General features: G+C 33.2%; 1 long non-coding RNA gene across 5 annotated transcripts in view; it reads left to right on the top strand.

Moving 5' to 3' along the window:
- Positions 1–4,444: 4,444 nt before the first annotated feature.
- LOC134478681 (uncharacterized) overlaps positions 4,445–24,079 on the top strand; it is a 51,884-nt gene continuing 32,249 nt past the window's right edge. For all 5 annotated transcript variants that reach the window (XR_010051456.1, XR_010051453.1, XR_010051455.1 and 2 more), the window contains exon 1: positions 4,445–4,724. This is a non-coding gene — a long non-coding RNA (uncharacterized LOC134478681). The remainder of the gene's footprint in view (positions 4,725–24,079) is intronic.

The following is a 24,079-nucleotide window of genomic DNA, read 5'->3' as shown; positions in this document are numbered from 1 at the left end:
GGACATTTAAATAGAAATATCTACAATGAGTAGAATGTAAAATATTCTTATCATATCAAACTTAGTGACTTCCTCGACATCAGGGGAAAACCAACTGGACAAATACATGTTAAATTATGTGGTGAGTTATGAGGTAAAACATGAGAACAATTTACCTTTATCTGAAAAATGTAATGCATTTTGGGGTAGAGCTGATTATTTAAAATTATTGAACTTGGCGTTGTAACTCTTCAAAGTAGACATTTCTATAGTCAGAGGAAAGGCAGAAGGCTACAGATGTTTGGAGTGATTCCACCAATGAAAAATTTTTAAAAACCTGTAAGTTTGATGACTCCAAGTAATGTATCTAACTCAATATAGTCATAACAAATGGATATGATGTAGGTATTTTTAAAAAAGTGATTTTCCACCTCATTTGCTGTAATCGTCTTCATTTATTAAATTATCTAAAAATTTTGATGTAATTGATAGATGAGATACATTTACATGTAGAAGACTTCACAGCAACAGGTTGATTGGAAATAACCTTGGAGTACAGTACACAATCACCAAGTAGACTGCTTTTGAAGATCCTTCACTTTTAAGCCTACGTTTTTCATCAGAGTTTATTTTTATGGTGAGTTGTCAAAGTCCCACAAATCGATACCATCTTGTTGGTTTTTGTGCTACACAGCAAAGAAGAAATAACTTCATATCAAACTTTCTTTGGAAATTGATAATCACTACTGTCATTAAAATTCTGATGTTAGATTTAAAAGTTAGCAGTGATAGATATATTAGACAATGAAAGGGAAGTTACCAGTTGAAACATACACTAGCTCTGGGGTATTTTTATGTGTTTAGTGGCTTATTTGTTATTGAAGAAGATCAAATAACAATAAGATGGAATTTAATTCTTTCATTTGCAGAAATGGGCAAGTGTGGGCATTAATTATTTACAGAAAACTTTTATTGTACATATACTGAGGGATTTATTAATATTTTTGTTTTAATGGGACAGAAAAATCAAAATTTTTATGAATTACTAAGGTCTATCAGAAAATAAGTCAGGCTGTTTTTTTCAGATAATTTGACAAATTTCCTTTATATAGATGGCCTAGTTTTTCTAACGAATTTGATGTCAATTTTAAACTAGTCCTAACTCTGAGCACCTATGTATTTTTTATCATTGAAAGATGTTCAAAAAGACATTGATGCTTTTTTCATAAGTTTATTATATGATTGTTTGGCTTTTTAATGAGATATTTTCTTTATGTTTATGTAATTTATTTGCAATAATATATTTATGCCATTTATAGGATTACACAAATCAGCCCAGAAACATTAAATCATAGTTTAGTTCTTTATAGACATTTAAAATTTTTCATTGAAAATTGTTTCTCAGAGTCTGGATTAGTGAAACAATGAGTATTCTAGTGGCAATAATCTCATATTTTTTTCATAAAAGGAAGGAAATTACAAGTAAATAAAATTATGTAATTCTTTTTAAATTCACTGTGTATCATTAATGATGCTATACATTTCTCTTTTATCCTTTATATCTAATATATGGCATAAATTAAACAAGAAAAAGCAGTCTAATGTATAAATCTTCACATTAAGCCAAAACAAATGAATCTATTTTGGAAATAGTTTTAGTTTCATTTAAGAAAGAATTAAAGAATTCATAATTTTTATGTTTTCATGATGTGATTTTAATTAAATATGTATATCAAATGTGATGATATACTAGAGTAAAATATACATCAGTTTATTTCTATTGTTTCTGTTTCTTAGAGGGTATCATTATTAATATTAGCGTATATAAATGAAATTAGATAAGATTTGGTTAATTCCAATAAAAGGACATTTATTCAATTATTTAACTGTCTCATTTAGATTCTTCATTTTAATTTGTGGAGAATGAGTTAGTGGTTTTTTTTATCACATTCTGTAACATTCATATTGCTTATAGTGTGAGTTTGTTTTAATAATATACATGTGCATTATGCAATGCTATAATATCTCATGGGGAGCTAAGTAGAGCTTCTAGACTGCTTGGTGGTCTCTGCTGATGGTCCGTATCTCCAGCTTCTCTGTAGTTTTAGTTCCTCTTTGCTTCCCAGTAATCTACCCCTTCTTCTTTGATAAAGGAAAGACTAGATATATTTAGAAACTTGTCCAAATTTATGTGACCAGTAAACAGAAGAGGCAAAAATATAAACAAGCATTACTGGGAAACCACATTCTTTCCATTTTGAGATGAATTAATTTTTTTTTTTTTTTACCAAATAGCCTAAATACAAAGTTAAAATGTGTGAGTAAGTAACTCCTTCAGAATAGTAACAAAATGTTCATTAGATTTGGATAAATTTAATAAGAACTACGATGGTCTATTTGAAAACTGATTTTACTAGGGGGGATAGAAAAGTATTTGTTGCTGATGAGAAAGATATTACTGGAGAGGAAGAAGTCAACTCTCTCCAAATTAACCTATAAACTTCACACATTGGATCAAATTCCCAGTGGGGGCCTTTGCTTTTAGAATTCGTCAAAAGGATCCTAAAGTTTCTCTGGGACATAAGTTAATGAATATCCAGACATGTTTTTCTTATACAAAACTAATGCTCTCACCAGATTGTTATATTTACTATTAATCCATAAAAATAGTTCTACAGTGGGTTTGTGCCACACTGTACAGATGTGTGAAACTAGGAGGAATATGGAAACAGACCCACCAGACCTAGAATACGCAAATATGACAGAAATGACATTTCAGGGTTCAGCTGGATCAGAAATGGAGAGCTGCATAAAGCCTCACACATTCCACCAGCTAAAGTACAGATGCATTAAATATTAATACTGAAACACGAAACTTCTAACATATACAGGAATGAAATATAATGAATATTTATATAGAGAAAGCGTTTTCTAGGCCCAACACCAAGAAACAAATGCAAGAATTTGAACGTAGTAATATTTTAAAATTTAACACAGCTTATTGCCGTTTTTAAAATTTAGAAGAATAATTGACATAGGACTAATAATACAAATAATTAGGAACTTATATTAAGTCAAAAGAAGAGTATGAAGTGATGTCATAAATATAAGAAAAGGGTAAGGGGTAAAAAATACACTACCAAAAAACTTAAAATGAACCAGTCAAACAAAAGTGTTTACAACAGTAACATAACATATGAACTACGGCAGTTTTTATCTCTTAGTTTATAACTACAAAGAATAGTAAGAGGCTTGACTGTTTGGAGTTAAGGAAAATGAGGCATTTTACTTAATAATGATGAATTGGTACAGTTTTTACTGAGAAAAAGTTTCCCTATTTATGGAAATATTTCTTTACATCCTTTACTCCATCAATTCCACTTGTAAGAATTTGTGATATGGACAGATTTAGATAACAATGTAGAGAAAAGGCTCTTATCTGAGTACCCTCATATCACAAGAAAGAAAGCAGCGTTCAAATCCAAATGAGGATCAAATCAAATACTTTAATTCACACAATAAAATATTAAAGTAGTGATGTAAAAATATGTTAATAAAATTTTTAGGTTAAAAAAGTCATGATAACATAGTATCATATAATTTTTTCATATTCTTATGGGAAAACACTGAAAGATTTATTTTTAGATGATAAAAGTTTTTGGAAAAATTTTTTCTCATGTTTATGATAGAATTTTTATAATAAAGATATCATCTATATAATAAAAGTAAATGGTTTTAAATACACATAGATTTTATTTATAGCTGAATACTATATCACTTCTATTTCTCCTGAAAAGGAATAATTACATAGATTTTTATTAATGTTAAAAACAGAAGCATTTTTAACTTTTCACATATTCATTTTTTTAAGTTGCCTGTTTTACATTGATTGCAAGGACCTTGTGAATATTGTCAGTTAAAAATTAAATATCTTTACAAGAAAAGATGTGCAATAGTAGACTTTGATTTCTCTACGCTTACTCCAGCGCTGACTTTGACAGTAGTTTTATAGGGACTGTGCATATGGTGAAGTGACAGTGGTACTGACATTTTGTTATTTTTAGCTGACATTTATAGCCTTGGCCTAGAGAATACATTTCTGTGATGCAGGATCTCAGACCTTTAAGAGAGCTGGGACCAGATTGTGACATGTGAGGCACTAGTTAAGGCACAAAATTTAAAGAAAAATACAAGACAAACCCCTCTTCCAAAACCATTAATATTTTCCTGCAATATTTTAAACAACAATACTTTAATGCCAGTGTCCCAAAAAGTAAAATTTCTTATTTGCTACAATCAAAATTAGGTGCTTAGGAACAGGGTTTCTAAGAAAGGAGCTGCCTTAGCCACTTTCACATCGCTGGAACAAAACCTCAGCTCCTGCCACTTAAGGAAGAGGTTTATTTCAGCTCAGGTTTCAGGCTTTAGCTGACTGGCTCCAAAAAAGATGAGAGTGACAGGGCCATGGTGGAGGAAAAAGTGCTTAACCTAAAGTAGCTGGGGAACAGAGAGAGAAGCAGTAGGGGCCAATGACACACCCTTCCAAGTCTCACACCTGCTGACCCACTGCCAATCAGAGCCCACCTGCTGACTGCGCATTGAGCTCCTGAACTCAATTCTGGAACCCACTGATGAGTGTGGCGCTCCGTGTCCCAGGCATCTTGCAAGCATCTAGAACTGGGGAGAAATTTTAGATTCAAACTCTAACAGGAGCTGTGAGCTGCGGGCATCCAGTTGTCTGTGAAGTGAGTATTGGCACTTCTTCCTCTGGAATTGCTTTGTGTTCCTCTTCTCCTCACCACTTCTTCTGGATCTTGGCATAGGCGATGTACTATAATGGCTAAAAGTGTGTTCTATGGAGTCAAACTGCCCTGATGAAATTCCTAAATTCCAGGCTGAGTGACACGAGACAACGAACTGTCTCCTCTAAGCCTTAGTTTTATCATCTGTAAAATTAGATTTATGGTTGTCATAAAAACTAGATTAATTAGTGCATGAGAAGTTCTTAGAGCAGCATCTGGATCATCTTGGTTATTTTTAACTTATTATAACATAAAAAGAACACAGTCTTCACTGCAAATTCTCTAACTAGTTCTAAATCAATAGAGGAAGAGAGAGCATTTTGGAGCCAAGGCCTGGCTAATGACTATTCTGTGCCTGACTCAGGGGTCCTCTGAAATATTGTAGACATAAGTTACTCTCTTTCTCTAAGGAAACTGTGTCTGGAGAAATGGGCTAGATTTCAGATTTCTAAACCCCGAATTTCCTTATTCTGGAAAAATAGAAGTTATTGATATTTCTCTAAAGATGTGGCCATAACATCTTTATAATAGTAATGATATAATAGTAATAATTTAATAATTTATAATAGCAATAATTTAAAATAAAATGATTATAATTTCAAATAGTATTATTTGAATTATATAGAGAAGTGCTATTAGCACTTAAATTTTTGGCATTAAAAATTTTATAGCAATTTTTTCAGAACTTGAAGTTGTTAAATGAAGCAGACTTCAAAGTTATCTTGTTTGTATTTTATTTTCTAGAACTTTTCCTTATCTTTACATTGTTTGTGCTAATGGTTTTGTATAGTTAAGTTCTATCCTAGGTTTATTTATTGTATAACTGAGTATCCTGAAATCTTACTTAAAAATACTGTGGATGCAGTCTTTTAGATAATAATAATTTTCATAATAAATTTCATGAAAGCTGAAAGAAATATTACAAGGCCACAATTGGCTAGAATTTGAGGTGTGAGTTTCATTTTATTATATGACAAAGCACATATATTAGTACATATTGTAACATTTCCACAATCCAAATATATTTAAAAGGGTATTTGAAATGCCCAAAGGGAAAGAAATGTGTGGTAAAAATATTATAAATGTTTTGTCACACTTAAATTCACATATATGAACATATATATTTACTATATAAATATATAGTATTTATTATTATAAATGTGCTCCCAATATTTTCTTAATGTTTGATCAAGCATTTGCTGTAGATACAGCATGTAGCTGACCATGAGGTTAAGCTCCATGGTAACCTTTTCCACAGCTCACCATAGAGGAAGGGAAATGGAGTGTGTCTTAAGACAATCGTTCTCCAGAACTGGATCTTTGTTACTTGCCAAAGAACTTTAAAGACTGCCTGTGGGAGTACATCAAATTGTACTTTAGCGCTTCGATGGTGAAAATTTATAACTACAGGCAATAGTTTCAGTTTTACAATTCTTTCTTCTTAAATATTTGAAGAAATTCTATGAGATCATTTTGAGTGCTTATAAAAGTCACATTAGAGAGGATGTATTGTTGTACTGAAACATTGATGTGCGTGTGTGTGTGTCATTATATACATATGACCCTATGGTGTGTCAATGAGAAAGTATTTTAGAAATAATATGCCTTTTAAAAAGTTAAAGCCTGAAAGAGAGTAAACATCAAACCTTGAACAAATTGAACTGAAACACTGAAAATCAAGCTGTATATAAGAGATTCTGAAGATCTTTTTGCAAACACAAGGACTTATTCCTTGAGTAATGTTCACTTTTATCTATCTCGAAAACCAGCAACTACAAGTTGAATCATTAGCAAATTATGGAATAATTTTAAGGAGCAATTATTCTTCCAACTTCAGGTATATTAGTTTTTTCACAAAGCACTTTTTATTGTCTATGATGTTGATCATAAAATTTATTAATGTTGTCATTATACATTCTATGTTTAGCCTTATTCCTTATAATTAAAAAAATAGAAAGTGACATTGGTTTATTATATAATTTCTCTGGTTTTTTCACATTAACACTCAAATTTCTGTTATTTAAAAATTGTGCAAATTTTTTCAAAAAAGCACATTACTTCTGAGAGCTTGTGCGATCTATTTGAATTGATCATTCCTCTAAGTGATAGATGTTGGGGGGACTGTGTTCTGGCCCTCTTCTCTCTTTGTTCTCCACAATCCACCTAAGTGGTCATATCTACTCTTATGGCTTTGACAGCCTGCCTAGTTGCAACATTAGCATAAATTTATATTTTGATCTCCAATCACTTGTTATTATTGTTTCACCTGAATACTCTAATACAAGCATCTCAGTAGCAGCCTGTCAAAAATTTGGTGTTAAACTTCTAACTCTGCATCTCTTATTGAATAATTTCATTAAGGCTGGAATGGGATTAATCTTGATTTTACATTCTCTTTTTCCTCCTACCCAATAAATTGATGTGTCTACTTGTATGCTGTGTCTCAAAGTCCTTCTCTCTGGATTTTCTGTTGACATCAGTTAGTTGTAGCCATTGTTACTTGTTGTCTGAATAAGGCAGATTACTCACTAGCCCTTTTTTGAACTCTCTACCTGTCGTACGTGGTGCATAGAACACACAGAAGGGTTCATTTCCAGTGTAAATATCATCATTTATGTTAAAATCTGACCACTGTTACTCTTTCTAAGCACAGTGCTCCAAAATCCCACACAGATCATACAGGGTCTGGAATAATAAGATGCCCCTTTATGTTCCTTCTTTATTCAGGTTTATTTTCTACTTTACCTTTGACCCTTGTCATGCATGTTGACCTGGTTTATGACAATGGCCCCAGGCTTCATGCAATTATGCATTTGTGATTGGTTCATTGTCTAGTGCTTAGATTGGTGATGTGAGTGTTACATCCTCCTAGGGGGAGAGCCAGGATATGATGTAATGGTGTGAAGGAAGTACATCTTTCTCTCTTGCTGATTTGTGCTTTGCAGTTTGTGGTTGCCATGAACTGCTACCCCACCATGCCACCTTGCCTTGGAGTCAACTGAGTACAGACTGAAATCTCCAAGAACTGTAAAAAACAAACATTTCCTTCCTTCATTTTGGGTGTTGGATATTTTATCCCAGAAACAAGAAAAAAGTAAGAAAGAATTATAACATGTTAGGCACAATTATATGCATGCCTGTGTATCTGGAACTAGTTTAAAGAAATGTGCCTGGTTGCCAAGTTGCCAAGGGGGTGGGTTGTAGTGATTGATTGACACTGTGTCAGTTTGAGACATTTAGAAGCTTAACTAAAAGGGTTTAGCAACTCTACACTTTAGGTTATAGAAGACCCATCCTAGGGTGGCTCACTACTGGGAGGTATAAAAATAAAGGACCAAAGACCAATTCATTACATTCTTTGGAGAAGCTCCAGTCTTCACCTTTGATTTGGACATCATCTCCTGGCTTCCAGTGTAGACTCTTCAGCTTTCCACCATAAAGTTTTCACACTTCTGTCATAGACCCAATCAGCCTGCTGGTGCGGACTTGCAGGAGACAAAAGGGTGAACTCCAGACCTTGAGTGGAATCCTTTGGCCTCCAGCGTGTAGACACCCTCTGCATTCTTCCTTATCTGACTCTATGGCTGACTATCATAAGCCAATCTTGTCATTTCTTATATATTTTTATATCTCATGCTATGGCTGTCTTCTCTAGTAAACTCTGACTAATACACATGATGTATATCATTCTCCTCCCCTTGGTTTCTTAACTGATTCAAACTCTTTATGCTGTAAGGCTTTTGCTCATACTATTCCTTGCCTGAAATTCTTCCTTCCCTACTATCAATGAGTAGCCACTACTTTTATTTTGTGCACTAATTTAAAGGCTGCTTTCTCAGGGTGACTTTACTGGATCTATTAGGGAAATTGTTCCATTAGCCATATTATCTCACAGTACCCAATATTTTCTTATCATAATGTTCTCTATAATTGTAATTTTATAATTGCTTATTTCATATCTGCCTCCCCTAAAAGTGTGGAAACTCATAAATGGTAGATGTAGTGTCTTTCTATAGCACTACATGAAGTTTGCTTAGTAGTAGAACAAGTTACTCAGTAGCACTGAATAACTTGCTCTCTTGAGGTGGATGAATGAATTTTTCTCAGTATACAGTGACATGTTTTATTTTTAGATTTTTTTAGTTCCACACACTTGGAATCCCAACACTCAGAGTGCTGAGGCAGGAGGATTGCCATAAATTTGAGGACAGCCTGAACTACATAGCAAGACATTCTGTTTCCAGAAATAACAAATGACAAAACAAAATAAAAATGGCTTCAATATAGATCTATATTAATATAGAACCATTTTCACATTGATTTCTGTGTTCACCTATACTATCTCCAAATATATTTCCATAAGGCTCATCTTCCTAGTTTTTTCTATTGTCTTGAATTTTAATTTTACATAGTTGTTTATTCAAGGTAGTTGTTATTATGTGTGTGTAGCAAAAATAAAGAGAACCGACAACCAATACTAACACTAAAACCCAGCAACTCTGCATATTACTATAGGGCTCTCAAGTAAGAACAATGAAATCATTAGCCTCTCTCTATACTAGTTGTGAGTGATAAGTCATACAGTTTTGATATTCACTTAGGAAAAATATTCAGCTGGACTATGAGTTACTTTTTAAATAAAGAGAAAGTGGCTTTTTGTTTGGCATATGTCTAACAGGTCCATTTCCTTAGAAAATGATGGCGATACTTCATTTTCTTGCGTCAGAGATTGTAAATTCAAATGTCATGGTGTGATGACCACAGACATCAGATAATCTTAACATTGCAAACTTTATTCAAAGAACAATTTTAACATGAATTTTGGATTTTCTAACTCCTACAAAGCCAAAATTGGCGAATTATTGAAGGAAGTATTCATGAAAAATTTTTCAGTTTATCTCATTATATTTCAAGATGAATTTAAATTTTGCATTTTGATGGAATGTGTTAATAAGAGGGTAGAAAATATTACACATTGCTAATAATTTAAAATGTGTTTCCTAAAACTCACAAAGTATAATTACTTGTTTTTAAAGTCTACTATTTATATTCCACAATCACTATTCATTAAATTACAATGACTGACTTTGATTTTTAATATGAAAGTGCTCGTATATAGATTCTTTAAAACTCCAAAACTCTCACCCTACAAATATTTATTACAAAGCTTCAGTCAGTGAAACATATTAAAACACATTCTTTGCAACTACACTTACATTTTTGGAGTGCAATCTACTGTCCCATAACACTAATAACTGTCTTCATATTGTATTCCATTGAATTTGAACTCTTATTACTCTTGTTTGCTTTTGAACCTGCTTCATGAAGTTCAAAAAAATCTGTTTTGTGGGCCACAAGAATATACTCAGGGTCTAAATTTATATTAAAGTTTAGATTGCTACGCTGGACCCGTTTTGTTCTTTTATTTTCATGCTTGCGAGAAACTACTTTGTTCTTATTTTCTGCAAGGTTTCAGGTATGAGTCATCAAATGCTGCTAAGCAGACTCTCTCTCTCCCCTTCTTATGTCCCTCTCTTTTAATTTCCTCCTTCTCTTCTTTCTCTGCTTCCTTTCTTTTCCATGTTTTTAGCTTTTGAGAAAAATATTGTTTTTATGATAATGATGTTTATCTTTAAGATTATAAAACTATATATTTAGCCAAATACCTATCTATACAACTGTATATATTTAGCTAGTTATTTGGTTACCATTTGATGAAAATTTGTGTGACAAGGGAAGAAAATGAGCTGTGACATCTTAAAAGTTTATGGACAATTTGAAATCACAATTTATTGTTGAAAAAAGAAATACATTCTATTCAATTTTATTTTGTTAAACATTTAGTTGAAACTGAGCCTTCCACCTAAAAGAATACTAATACTGTTGTTCTTTTCTTCATTTTATGATGTCACTCTTTATTCTGTAATCTTGGACATCCAAGTTTGCATTTTCCAGTATCTTTGTGAAAGCTGGAAATATAAAAAAAATATTCTTTCAAATTATCAAGTGTTGGAATGACTTAATATGTAAGCATTTAGGATGTCGCAGGCTTTTGATTACCTTCAGGGAATGGTGTCAAAACAAGTCACACATAAAATTAGGAAGTAACATAGAGTGTACCTGTTATATTTTATTTAACAGGGTCCCAAATAATAGGTAAAATTTGGGGTGACATTGTTACATTAAAAACTTACAACACTACAGAGTGTATTATCAAACAGCATATGGCCAATTTATATAGAAACCGAAGTCAGTTTGAAAAATCCGTTTCCTTCCTGGTAATGCCTTGAATATGCCTTGAATACTTTCAAAATGCAAATGGAAGATGTTAAATGTTCTTATTTTGCAAAGGTGAACAAAGATGTCAAAAAGAGGGATGGAACCAACAAAAGATGAAATCCCAGAAGAGAAAGTATTAAGTTCATAGGATCCTGTGTGGTGTCTGAGGCCCCTGGAGGCATGAGCCGAGCTCCAAATACCTCGGGAGCCCTGCACCTCCGACTGCCTGCTGTCTCCACAGGACCTTTCTTCTTGCCTGGCCCCACTCACTCTCTGCAGCTTTCCTCAGCTTCATTCCTGGCACCATTTAAGTGTGTGGGTTCTGCACTGCAGCCTCGAGTTCACTCTTTCACATCCATGCATCACTGTCGCAGGGCTTCACGTGGATACTTGGATCTTGCTATGTACTGCTTGACCTCCAAATTCTTCCTCTGAAATAAAGGCAGAAGACTGTGACTCCACAGCTCTTGTATTCTACATGTGCACAAAACCTGTATCATTCAGGAAGTGGGTTGGTCCATTTGGTTGATCTGTGCAACAGCTCTGAACCGTGGTTGATTCATATGAGAAAGCAAATCACAGAGAACCAATTTTCTAAGTTCCTTTGCACAAACATGGTGCTACAGGGCTCTGTTCTCAAAGAAAAAGTATATACGTTTATGCCTTTGAGCCTGTGAGAGGTAAAGTGTTGCTTACATCCAAAATGCCCTCAAGTAATCTTTACTGCTGTACTGGTGCAAAGCACTGGTTTCTTCTCAATGGTTTCTCAATGGTTCTCCAGTAATCACAGTTTTTTCCAACTTTATATATATTTCTCTAACCAAACTGAAAGTTTTTCAAATTTGTGTGCTCTGCTTCTTGCTCACAGTTCTTACTCAAACCTGCTCAAATGGCCAGCAATGTCCATCTTTCCTCCTGAGTTCTGTGTTGCCTGGAAATTTCCTTAGTCAGATAAATTAGCCTCACACCTTTAAATTCAGCCTCACATAAAGTGTCAAGACATGGACAAAACATAGAAAAATTCCTTGTGTGAATGTGACATAATTTCTTTCTATTCAAGCTTTAACTTTTCCTCCTGTATAAATGTCTTAACTCAGCTAATGAATTTATCTGCAAGCAGAGAATATGATACAGAAGTAGAAACACTAGGTATCCAAGTCCTGTCTTCTACAGTGTTATTTTTTACAATTTTTTGGTTTGTTTTAATCATTCTTATCAGTACAATGAGAAATATATTCTAATTTTATAAACCAACTCATAATTTGAAAACAGTTTCCTGGCTTTCTAAGAGCATGTGAGAAGATCCTCTTTTCTTTCTCTTCATATCTAGTATGATAGCAAGATTTTTAAATTTATTAAATGCAAACATGCCTTTAAAAAGGGCTAATCAACTTCATTGTCATTTATTATCCCATTAATTTGTATTTCAGCAGATAACTATGTAAGTTTTTAAGAAAAATATAAAGTATCTAGGGAAGGGAGTAATAATGTGGAATACCATGACTCCCTTCTTATCACATATACAGTATGTATATACTATAAATGAGTGTAATAATAAGATATTAAATAACTAAAAGTTGAATAAGTACACTGATAACTTTAGGATATGGGAAAATTAGAAAGTATAACTAATTGATTATTCACTTTATAGCTAACCATGTTTTGAATTGACTGATGGGTAGTAGCACTTTGGTGTAATACGCTATGTACTATAAATAGACTTTCTCAAGGAAGGTAAGTTTGTCTAGTTACATGGTTGATTGTAGGCTTTTGCAATTTGGTTTCCTCACCACGTGAAGGAAATCTAAGACCATTATAACTGCATCAAAAACTTTGCTTAGTGCCTAGATGTAAAATATTTATTACACATTAAATATTTTTATCTGTTTTATTCTTGCTACATTTTGTTAATTTACTACTAGTTGAGAGTGCTAGTGTTGTTGTCCAGAAAGATCTGTACATGAAATTATGACTCAGCTTTGCTACTTCACAATAGATGGAACGATGTCAATTGTTTCAAGTAGTGAGAAAATTTACTGCTACGCATTTTAGTGAGTTGCAATGAATTTTTACTGTGAGTTTTCCTTCTTATTTTATCTGAGGTCTCAGCCTGTACTGAGTGAATTTTATTATCATTAATGGTATTCTCAATCTTTTGGCAACATCTCAGTCGCCTGAGGGAGAGCGGCCAACCAGCAAAATGAGTGAAGGCAGAACAGGAGTTGGTGGGGAGGGCTGAGAGAAAAGACATCAGAAGTTCAGCCAACCAACCAGCCAGCCAGAGGGACTCAAGTGGTTCCAAGGGGTCAGGCATCAGTCAGCCAATACGTGATAAACAAATGAACTCCGCTACTGAGCCTCAGTCAGCCCAGTGTTGCTGATTCCATTTTGGAAGGGAGATGTCCTGACTCTTCCTTAAATTCCAAAGGGTTTCCAACTAATCACTGTGTTCTAGAGCCAAATTCTGAAGAACATTATAGATGTGGCAAAAATTACCTTGTTTTTATCAGAAAAGGGAAAACAGAAATATGAAACAAAGTTCAAAGACGTTATCATATTTGCCAGATGCTCATGTCAATAATAGTGTAGTTCCATTCTAAATTTCACAGGACAGACACGTAGTTGGAATTTTCCTATTTTAGTTTATTATTTGAAACTTTATTTATGATTTGAAATATTTTCCAGTTTACATGTTCTTTGCCAGATTCTCCTCCCAAAGTAATCCTAGATCCAGAGCCTCTAGTAGTTAACACATAAACACATTTGTTTAATTTCCTCTTCCCCAAAACAAAATTTCTTACCTTGCCATTCTATTATTTTCCCAATCTAGAAATCAACAGTAGTATAGTTATCATTCAAACTATAGATTTTATTCATATTTCATTCACAGTTCCAACAATGTGTCTTTGCTTTTTCTTGTCTGAGATCTTATTTAGAAACACAACAATTAATTTTCAGGTACCATCAATCTTTGAACTGTTCCTGAGTCTTTCCTTATTTCTGTTCTTGCTGGGTCTAGAGAAATTTTCTCTGCCTGTGTCCTGTCCTTTACCTGGGTCCACTTGGGGTTACCTTATTGTGTCTTTATGGTCAGTCTCAGGCCATGACAAAAATGAGTGTAAAGTCCACCATGGAGGGACGTCATGCCAGTCTGTTCCATACTTTGGGGCACTAATGTTTATTGCCAAGCTGGTTGCTATTTGTGCCTTTTCTCCAGTGTAATGTTGCCAATTTCTCTTTTGTACTTAACTAGTGTTCTGTGGGATGGTATTTTAACATTTCTAATATTTTTTATCTCAACAAATATCCACCCCTTGACTTTAACAGTGAGCCTTATGTCTATCGGCTATTAATGTTGACTATCCATTTTGCTCACACTTCCTACATTTATTAGTAAGCGTTATACCAGAGATTGATAACATTTCTGCCTTTTGAAGTAGGTTTGATAATAGGATTATATGATTTCTGAAATCCATGATTAAAAAATATTTTAACCTTTAAATAATCGGTGCTTGTATTTAATATTATAGTGAGGATTTTTGACAGAAAAGCAACATATAATAAAAGCAACACATAAAAATAAAAGTAACACAAATAACTACTTGTATTTGAGTGAGTTAAAATTACTTTTGGATGAAACAGTTCTCAGAAGCAACCAAAGAGAAAGAAAATGAAACTGATGAGCATCAATAGACAAATTATGGACATTGGTAATATTCATATTACAATAAAAATAAGAGATGTACATCATCTATATGCATATCAATGTAGGGCACCATTTGCTGGTAGGTAATGAAATTTAAGTACCTTAATGTCACATATGTGCATAAATAAGTAATTATAATATTTTGTAATTAGGTATTCATCATAGTATTTTGAAATTAGATTATTAGTGTTACTTTAGAATAAATTAAATTTATTTTCTTTTTTCATACGTCTTCTGCAATAATCACTGAAACTGCTTCATATTTATTTAACAAAAAACAGAAAATCAAACTGTTAAAAGGTAAAGCTAGAGTTCTGACACTCCAATAACTGGAATTTCCATTTTTTCTTATTTTCTATCTTATTTCGAGGAATTTCTATATACTGACTTATTCTCTTCTTCCTCCTTTAAATGTGCCCCTCTCCATTCTTCTTTCCTTTTAAACAAAATATTTCATGCTGAAAATATAAAAATTCTTTATTAGATTTACATTGCTTAAAGCCTTAATTTAGATGCTTGGATAGAAATATACAAACATTTAAATACAGTGCTTCCACAAATTATCTCAAAGTTTTCAATGGTTATATCATTCTTTCAGATCTGGAAAAATCTGATATAACTTTCAGTCTAGAAACAGTAGTATAAGAAAGAACTCTAGAAAAGAGACTCGATAGTGACAAATATAAACTAGATAAAGTACTTAGAGATGAGACATGATGGTGAAATGAAATACGACAGAAATTTGCTACATGAGCTTTTTGTGACAAAATATTAGAGTTACTCTGAATTACTTTAAGGTAGGAGCAATGAAATAAATTAGTTGCAATTTTTAGTTTTAATTTCAATTATTTTATCTATGTGTTTGAATTTTTATGTAAATAAATCATGCTGTCTTGTTCCCACTGTACAAAAATTATTCTTTCAATAACTACTGTATCTTATAACCCAAACACTGAATCTTCCAACAAGCAGTGTAGTTCATTGTAACAATTCATTTTAGGAATAAGAATTCATGCCTATGAGACCAAATGTATTAGCTTGAATAGTCTAAGTAATGATTTTCCTAAACAATATTTATTGCCCCACAAGGAAGAAAATTGGAAATTTTCATTGATACAGTCAGGACAACATAAAGAAGTTAACCCCACAATAGAATAAGAAAATTAGGAATTAGAACTGGAGAGTTTAAATCTGAGATAAATCTGACTTAAATATGATCCCTAATGTAGGAAAGAAATAAAGTTTGGTAAGACAGAAAATCTCAACAGAAAAATAGAAAAGAATAAAACCCAGATAAAAATTTTATTGTTTTTTACATTTTTAGTATGTGTTCGCAGTACATGATAATTTCATTCACTGTACAGCATTGCTTCATGTACATAACACATTTCAATCCCCTTCCCCGCCCTCTATCCCCCTTTTTTCCAGCATCAGTTTCATTTATTTACCTTATAAGACCTTATAAAGTTAATTATCATGTAAACAGTTTGAAAATCAAACTAGTAGGCCAAAAACATGTAAAACATGTCAAAGGATTGTGTTGACACACTTGCTCAATCTTTTGTCTTATTTTTCCTATAATCTGTGTTTTAGTTTGTATTTTATATCCTTTGACTTTTTCACCAAAGAGAAACTATGTGAAAATTTATAACTAAACCATAATATTTTGAAATGAGTATTCTTACTGAGTGGGTTTAAAAGCAACAGAGGAAATAAAAATGGTGCAATCAAAAATCAAGAAAAAGTAAAAAACTTATTTTGTGTATTTCTTATGTGCAGATTGTTTTCAAATGAAAAATTTGGTTTTGTAACTTAGAAGACCTAATTCAAGGTTGGTCTCATAGATAAATTCTATGAGAATATCCTTTCTAAAAATACAATACTACAGAATTTGAAGGTCAAAAGTACATAGAAATAGAATGAAAGTTGAAACTAAACTACTTGAGAAAATAGCTAAATTTAATATATTTTCTTTGCTGTTGTATAAAACAAGGGCAATATCATTTTTCCCACATGGCTATTATTTTAAAAATTAGCAATATATAATTTTTCTGTCTGTATTTTGTATATGAATTTTTGGCATAGATTGATAGTAAAATTTTATGCTGCATAAAATTTTGCTTTGTATATGCATATATACAACTAAACCAATAACTTGTATAAGTTATTATTCAGTAACAGTCTTTAGAACCTGGTACCTTCATTGGTAATTATTAAAGTTTGGGTGTTAAGATTCTGTATGCAATATTTGCTGCTGTGGTCAGCTTCCTGGCTTTTCTGGTACATCATGAATTTGTAGGTTTTATAGGCCTCTGTCACTCTGCAATCTCTTCTTTTAGACTAGAACTAGCTAAGTTTTATCACCATTTTCGTCAGCCTTGCCACATTTTCACTGATTTTTCTTTTCACAGAAATTGTCATATCTTACTCTTACCTCTTTAGTATAAAGTCTTTTAAAGCAGGTTTCGTTTCCAAATCAATCTATGATGTCACAAAGATATGTTTTGCTAATTATTATTAGGTCATTCATTTTTTTTTCACTTACTCCTCATCTTTCCTTTTCTAAACAAACAAAACAAAATCCTATATTGACTCTACAGGCAATAGCCCTCAAGCCCTTCAGGTATTATTAGCTTGGTTTTATCACTTTTATGTCACATTGTTTTATTGTCATCTCATTACAGGAGTAATTCACATTGGCGGTAACTATTAAGAAAAAGATTGGGGCTTACATAAGAGAAAAGGCATAACATAACCAAGTGGGATTTATGAAAGTAAAGACTAAAGAACTGAAATTAAAGAGACTAAGAAGTGATATGTAGCAATTGGGAATGAGCAACCTTTGATACAAACAGTAATAAAGGTGTTTAATATTTAGTTACATGTCCATACTTATGCAAAAATTCCCATTAATTTTGTTTATATTAGATGAGAGTGTATTTTAAGTAACTTGACATTTGTGAGAAAAATCCACAAAAATTATAAATAACTAGGGAAATTTGGCACTACTAAAGGAACAAAATAATGTTAGAGCTACTGGTATTACAGAAATGAAGATTCACATTGACAAAGGATTCACAATGGTTATTTTAAAGAACTCCAGTAAGCTGTAAAAGAACACAGATAGACAAATAAAATTAAAAATGCAAAATAAGAAGCTCATCCCAAGATAGGTAATCATAAAAAACCCAAACAAATGTGCAGGCAGTGACAAACAAAATGAGTGAAAAATTCTAAAGAAAGCTTCAGCAATAGAATCAATCCAGCAGGGAAATTAGTGAACTGAAAGAGAAGTCTTACAAAACATAAAAAATAAAAGATGTGAAGGAAACCCATGAAATTCATGGGATATCACCAAGTCCAATATGTACCCAATCTATATCCAGTGTGGACTTCCAAAGGAGTACAGAAAGGAGACAAGAGAGAAGTTATTTAAATAAATAATGCCAAAAAGTATCAAATTCAGAGAAGAAAACCACCAAGATTCATGAAGCCCAGTGAATCTTATGTTAAACATACAGAAATCTCCACTGAGAAATATTATAATCAAAGTCTCACAGATCAAATATAAAAGAGACAATTGAAAGTAGCAAGAATAACTAGTCTTTTGCATACTGTGGAACATATGAAAGACTATCATCAGATTTCTCTTCTGAAAACTTGAAGATAGGAAATAACAAAATAATATATTCCAAGTGCTGAAATAGAAACCCAAAAGAAAGGACAACAAATAAAACACCTGCCAGACAGAAACCCTCCACTCAGCAGGACAGTTCTTTACAACCGGAGCAATAGAGACTTGCCTAGACTGTGGAAACCCATCACAGTGGCCTGCCATACAAGAAATGCTAAACGGAGTTCATTTAATTGAGACAGAAGGATAGCAACTAACAATGTGGAAAAAAAAATAAACTGTAAAACTCACTATAAAGAAACGTGAATGGAAACTGCTTGAAAAAGAATTCAAAATAGTCGTCTTTTAGATAATTAGACAGCAAGGATCCAGGAGTTTACACAGATAAAGTGTTCCGATCCCTACTGGTTGTATGTAAATCACTTTTTTTTTTTTTTTTTTTTTCTTTTTTCTTTTTATCGGTAACGGGGATCGAACTCACAACTGCCTGCTTGCAAGGCAGGTGCTTATGTCGCTGAGCTAAATCCCCAGCCCCCTGTAAATCACTTTTTAATTTAACAATATTTTAAAGGCACAAGGATTAAAGGTCACTGTATGTATAATAATTTGTTAATGGGAACACAAATAAAAGATATTAATTGTGACATCAGTAACAAAATGTAAGAGAAGAGAAATTAAAGTTAACAGAGTTTGTTTACTATCACTGTTCTCAGCTTTTAAAAAAATGAACACAATGATAAGATGTTTCATGTAAACTCCATGCTAACTATAAAGAATACCCTTGATGTAGACAAATCAAAGATAAAATATGCCATCTCTCTCTCTCTCTTTCTCTCTCACTGACACACACACAGACATGCAAAAGATCATCACATCAAAAGAGTTAATGTTTAATAGAGAAAAGTAAAGTAAGCCCAAGGATAACAGAAAAAAGGAAATAACAAAAATCAAAACAAAAGTAAATGAAATATAGGCTTAAAAATAAAAATATCAATAAAAGTAAGAATTTATATTAAAAAACAAAATTGACAAATACTTTGATTAAAAAAGCAAAATGTAAATTAAAGAGGAAACATTACAAATGACACTGCAAAATATAAAGGACTATAAAAGGCTAATGTAAACACTGCATGCCAGCAAACTGGATGATTCAGACTAGGATAAATTCTTAGAAATATACAACCATGAACAAATACAAGATCTAACCAGACAAATTAACAAGGAGACTGAATCAGTAATCAAATACCTCCTCCAAAAATGTTTAAGACCTGATTGGCTTGCTAGTGATTTCCAAAAAACAAACAAACAAACAAACAAACAAGTAAACAAATTTAAGAATTGTCACTAAAGCTCCTTAAACTCTGCTAATACACTGAAGAGGAAGAAACACTTCTAAATTTATTTTATGAGGTTAACATAATCCTGATACAAAGCCAGATGAGGATGCCACACGACAATTATATGACAAGTTAAAATTTGTTGAGTATGGATACAAATATATTGAAAAAAATCCTAGTAGGCTGAATTTGACCATATGTTAAAGGAATCATATATCATGATCTAATCAAATTTATCCCTGTGATTTAAGAGTAGTTTGACATAGAGATAACAATAAAAGTGATAAACCACATTAACAGAACAAAGTACTATCATCTCAATATATCCATATAAGCATTGAAGAATTCTTTCTTGAAAAATGTAACACTGAACTATTTAGCAAAATAAGATGAAAATCAGTACAAAACACACATGTATAACATGCCCATAGTTATCATGACACTCGAAAGAGAAAATTCTACTTAATAATGTATTGATGGATGTAGATATAATAAGAACAAGAAAGACAAAGTCATATACATTAGAAAGACCTCCAATAATCAAAGGAATCTTGAACAAAAAGAATAAAATTAAGGTAACAATCTAATTTCAATATCTAATACAGATTTAGTGATCAAAATCAGTAAAGAAATAACAGAACATATAGAACTGAAAGACATCAAGCCCTCCAAATTAGAAGACCCACTCCAAAAGTGGGTATCAGAGATGAACATACAGTTCTCAAATGAAGATACACAAATGTCAAAAAAATATATTAAGAAATATTCACCATCACTGGCCATTTTAGAAATGCAAATTAAAGCAGCATTGAGATTTCACCTCAACCAGGAAAGAATGGCTGCCGTCAAGAAATCAACTGATAACAAATGTTGGTAAGGATGCGGGGGGCGGGGTGTGAGAGTACAGACTGGTGCAACCACTATGGAAATCAGTATGGAGATTCATCAAAAAAGTAGGACAAGAATTTCCTTTCAACTCAGCCATTCCCCTCCTGGGTATTTTCCCAGAAAAATTGATAAGGTCATGCCACAGTGATTATATATGCACCCATGTTCATAACAGCACAATTTGTGATAGCTAAAGCTAAATCTTGGAAACAATCAAAATGCCCATCAACCACAGAGTGGAAAAAAAAATTTGGTGTATACAATGGAATACTATTCAGCTATAAAAATGATGATCCTGAGGCCTTTATCAATAAATGGAGGCAACTTGAGAATATTCTCATTAGTGAAATAAAGAAGACTCACATTAGCAATTATCACATTGTCTCTCTAGTGTGAAAAATAATAAAAAAGAGTACAATAAGATCCAAAAGTATAATAGATACTATAAAAATGAAAGGAAAAGAAAGTTCGCTAAAGGATACAACTGTATTTATAAGTATGTAGGATAGATGACCATATTACTAAATTTCTGTTAGGTCATTGAACAGAAGGATTTGCACTGTCAATGGTTGAGTGTCTCGCCACTTTTTATGTTTTGATTTTGTAACTTTAACAACTATTTTAAAATGACAGTATGTAATGTATAAACTAGCAATTTTATGATGTTGTCTTAGTTGCTTTTTACTTGTCGCTGAGACAAAATACCTGAAGCCCAAGTTGGGAAAGGAAAGATTTATTTTTTACAGTTTTTGGAGGTTTCAGTCCATACTCAATTGGCTCCAAGGCAGGCAGGCATGGCTGGGCTGCAGTTCATGGCGGCTGCAAATAGCAAGCAGGAATCAGCAAAGAGAGTGAGACACACCTTCTTCCTGCCATTACATTACATCCTGGCTCCACCCCTATGTGGGTGTAGTCCATCAGTCCAAGCACTAGACAATGAACCATCACAAATGCACAATGCAAACTCATGAGGCTGGGGGCATAAACCATGACAGATATTAATTTTTTTGAATTCTGTATTATTCTACCTTTTTTCTGTTTTAATTTTTTTTCTTTTCTTTCTTTAAATAAAAAACAAAAATCAAATCTAGCATTTGTGATTGGTTCATTGTCTTGCGTTCAGATTGGTGGTGTGTTTCACCCACCCAGGGTGGAGGCTGGATGTGATGAATCCCCTGAAGAAGTTGTCTCTGTCTCTTGCCCATTTTCACTTGCAGCTTATGGTAGCCCACCATGCCACCCTGCCACTTGGAGGCCTGCCACTTGCAGTATGGACTGAAACCTCAAAAGTTGTAAGAAATAAATCTCCCCTCCCTTAACTTTGGATGCCAGGTATTTTGTATCAACAATAGAAAGAAAGGTAATTAAGACAATAGTGTCCCTCATATGTGAAATCCAAAAAATATTGAACCACAGAATACAATGATAGCAGCTAATAGATGGGAAATAAGAATTGTTTCATCAAGAGGGACACAGTTTCTTTTCTACAGGCCTAATGAGTTCTGGAAATCTGATGTGTTGGGTGGTTTACCACAGTTACAAATAATTATATTTTTGAAACTTGTGAAGAAAGTGCACTTTCAATATTCTCATCACAAAAAATTATGTGAGATGATGGAAACATCAATCATCTCAATTGTCTATACCTTAAATATGTATCATCTTGAGGACAACTCCTTTATAAAACTAGAAAACTAACAAAGTAATTTAAACAATACTTTTGTAGTGCCAATTACTGGTGATTCTGTGGTCCAGCGGATACAAATCATTAAACTACTTTGATCAGTTACCTCAGACACACACACACACACACACACACACACACACACACACTCTCACACACACACAGAAACAAAAGAGAAAGCAAAAGAAAAAATGTAGCATGTGTACTTTTATCTAAACACATATGAAAATCCTATATAATGGTTCATTATGTCAGTCTCATTTCTCTAAGTTCTTCTTCATTCAGGATCCTTCAAATTGCTACTACATCAGTAGTGCTCTCAGACTTTCAAACATAGTAAAAATGTTTCCCAGCTTTTTTAGTTACTCTTGGCAGAGGACAAGTTTATAACACACTATTCAGTCATTAACTGAGGTTGCTGTAGTTGCAAACTTGAATATCCCTTCGAGGTCCATGTGTTAAAGGTTTGATCCCCATGTGATGAGAAGGAGAGCGGGTAGAACCCTGCGGAGGTAGAGCTTGTGGGAGGTCCGGAAGTCTTTGGCCAGGCACCCTTAAAGAGGTGGTGGGACCCAGGCCTCAGTCCCCCTTTCTATGCTGATTCATGATGTAATCAGCTTTCTCTTCTACAGGCTCCCTCATTTAGGGGCTTTCCCAGGCAAAGGCCTGAAAGAGTAAGGCCACTGACCCTGTGCTGGAAGCTCCAAACCAAAAGAGCCAAAAGAGCCAAAAGAAACCTTTTGTCTTCATAAAATAATGGTCTCAGGTATTTCATTACTGTAAAACAAATCTGACAGGTACAAAGACCATGACGTTATTGTCCAAAATGAAATACATTTTATTATGAGTCTTTATTTAGAAACAGAGAAAACCTGAAATTCTAGCTAATTGACATGTGTCTTTGATATAATATCAGCACTAATAAAATCTAGAGAGATCAGGATTTTCAGTTTTCACAATTTCAACTCAATCTCTATCCTGTGTGATTGTCAACTTCTAGCTGATTGTAGATATGAGAGTTCTATTGCTATTGCATGCTGGCTATTCAAAGTGTAACCCTCTGCCTTAGATGGATGATAGCTATTGTGTTGTTTTCCTTTTCCTCACTATTTTGATCATTTTCTCCACCTGACACCCAGAAGGCCGTTTCAAAGAAATTTTTCAGTGCAATAATTTTTTCAGCACTGTAATTCTCATTAATGATGACCATTAATATATGCAACAAGTAATCAATTTTATAAGCATTCCCCAAATATTCAGCAATTAAGTATGTATTAGAGTGAGGTCTTCAGCAGGAATATAAATAAGCATTTTTCTTGAAAGAGAATATTTTTGCCTCTTGAGGTTTAGAAAAATAAAATTCTCACATGCTTCAAGATTTTATAACTTGCGGATTTGCTTTGAGAAGAAATTTCAAGATTTCCCAGGACACTTTTTAAATTCTCAAATGCTTAAGTAAATGAATAGGACTGGACTTAAGAGACAAAATCAAACAACAAATAGTTCTGAGGGGAGCCTTGCCAGAGGATGGTCTGGATTACCTAATGTGGGGCTTGGCCTTTGCTAACACCTATGACTCGAGGGGCTTGCGAATAAGGGCACTGAGGCGGAGAAGTAATCCGTCCTCCTTGGAAATCACTGCGTCTGATGAGGTTTACGATCTCATACTTACTTCATCAAATAGTGACTTACAAAGGGAAGGAGAGAGCCGTGTCCAGGCCAACAATGATCTAAACAGAGACGAATCATTGTGGGCCTCTAATAAAATCA

This window comes from Cavia porcellus, unplaced genomic scaffold (assembly GCF_034190915.1).
Source record: "Cavia porcellus strain 051 isolate PalLab524CR breed Dunkin Hartley unplaced genomic scaffold, mCavPor4.1 scaffold_14, whole genome shotgun sequence".
Taxonomy (NCBI): domain Eukaryota; kingdom Metazoa; phylum Chordata; class Mammalia; order Rodentia; family Caviidae; genus Cavia; species Cavia porcellus.
This window is presented reverse-complemented; position numbering and strand designations above follow the sequence as displayed.